The 2,196-nt window shown below is 38.2% G+C and overlaps 1 long non-coding RNA gene across 1 annotated transcript; it reads left to right on the forward strand.

The window, feature by feature from the left end:
• Positions 1–590: 590 nt before the first annotated feature.
• On the forward strand, positions 591–1,013 carry LOC117476111. The gene is made up of 2 exons (XR_004555241.1): positions 591–786; positions 879–1,013. It is a non-coding gene; the product is annotated as an uncharacterized LOC117476111 (long non-coding RNA).
• Positions 1,014–2,196: the final 1,183 nt, after the last annotated feature.

The raw sequence follows: 2,196 nt of genomic DNA on the forward strand, positions 1-2,196 counted from the left end.
ATGGACCAGTTTTTTTACAGCAATGGCGGATCGTGGAGCCCTTAATAGTTCCCCGGAAGTTAGCTTGCCGCTGACATCCGGGGAACTATTGCGGCCAGCAGCACAGTAGAGTTGCAGCATAATAGACCGCATAATAGACCGTTCGTGATGGACTTTTAAAGGTAAGAAGACGTTTAAAGATTTATATTGCGGATATTATCAGCACATCTGAGTCAAATGAACATGTGTATTAAAGGATGTTAGTGGATTATCCCTAAATCAGTAGATTTAGGGAACGTTTACAGATAACATATTAGGCTAGGATACCGGATAAAGTTAGCAACACACGTTAACCATGAACAGCCTATTAATCCGTTCTCCTAATGTTATTTCAATCCAACGTTGTGGAATTAGAGGAAAAGGGCTTCTTAACGTGCATTTATCCGGGGTGGAGGGAGTTAAATATTAGTTAAATATAACATTGGGGCGTGTGATTGTAGTGGGTGGAGGTGGTGAAATGAGGATATCCATTTTGGAGTTCAAGCTAGTATAATATAGGTAACGTTACACAATAATAAGGATGAGAGCTATTTTTGTGATACATCGCTATTGATATGGATTTAGAGTGCATATTTGAGACTTCCAAACAGTAAACAAAAACGTAACTTATGGGTGAGTGTTTTTAGCAGAGCCATATAATGTCCTTGTGATTCTGTTGATTATTACCTGTCTGTATTATGTTGCAGCTCAGCTGATTTTGGATTGATGGCAAAGGGAGAGGGACTTAAGTGAGAGTGAAAACACAAGGTAAGTTTCAAATAGGTCAGCAATTTCCCATCCTATAGGTTGCTATATAGATGTATCTAACCCTTTCTCCTGTCTTTGTCTCCCTCTTTCAGCACAAGAACCCCAGGGGGATTCAATGGAGCCTGAAGACCTGCAATGAGACCCTCACCCTGCACCTGAGTCTCAACTCCCAGAGTTTTGCAAGCCTCTCCCTGTTCCTTATTTTTATTAAACAGACATTAAGCTTCCCAATGGTGTGGTCTTCGTTTTGTGAAAAATATGATTACGTCACATATTTTGTTGCGGCTGTCTGTTTTGATTGTTAAATTGCTCCTGCTGACTTGAGCTAGCAATTTTTTCCTCCTCTCTGTGTCAGTGGGGAAGCCGTCCATTCTGATTCTTACTCCTTTCTCTGAGCGATTGGAGCATCCCCAGGCAGCACAGCAAACCATGGTGGAGACTATATGCCAGGACAACACGGAGGAAAAGGCACAGACAAACTGCATGACATGCTATTCAATGTTTATTGAATTCCATGTATTTACAATGGATGTTCCTAAAATAACACATTTAACGTCATAATCATGCTGCTGCTAGTCCATTGATAGACACCTGTTGGTCTCCTGTCCTTTCTGAAAGTCATAAAGATTACATTAGTCATTTAGATTACTTATGTCCTCAAGTACCATGGGATTACTGAAACCACCATGAATTAAAAAAATGGTAGAAATTAATCTAATCTACATTTTGAAGCATTCCTTGCCATCCCCTCCCTCTAAATATATCAATAAACATTAGGAAGTGATGCTCCTGACTACCATACCTGTTTAAGAAGATAATATTTGTTTTAAATAATTCAAAGCAATACACAACAGCAACAGGCTCTTTAACCAAGGCAACGTTAGCCTAACATGTATATGTTAACAAGTAAACTAGCTGTTCACACTATTCCTAATATTACCCATAAATATTAGCAGATTCTATTTTATTTTTAAAACATATTGATGTAAATACATACACATATCGGTATGTTGTATAAATATTGCAAATCAAAACCTTTATTCACTACTTATTACCAAAAATCGTAGTTCTATCTCCGGTATGTCCCGCCACTAACTTCCGGGGAACTATTGATTCTCCCTGAACCACGTGACGATCAAGCATTTTGGACTTCTGTTGTCATAACTCTCTCTCTATATGGCGCTGGGTAAAATAAAGCAGGCAGACATAACAGGAAGAATATGTACATTTTAACCCAATCAAATAGGACATTGTCACACCATTCAAATGTATCCATGTAAATTACAACCAATAAAAAAGCTTAGATTTGTTTATTTGTTACGTTGTTTAGTTTATTTGTTACGTTGTTATGTGTGTGTCAGCCGTTAACCAGATAGAAAGAATAGATACACTTGCAAACAAGTCAGAAGA

This window comes from Trematomus bernacchii, unplaced genomic scaffold (assembly GCF_902827165.1).
Source record: "Trematomus bernacchii unplaced genomic scaffold, fTreBer1.1, whole genome shotgun sequence".
NCBI classification, from domain to species: Eukaryota; Metazoa; Chordata; class Actinopteri; order Perciformes; family Nototheniidae; genus Trematomus; species Trematomus bernacchii.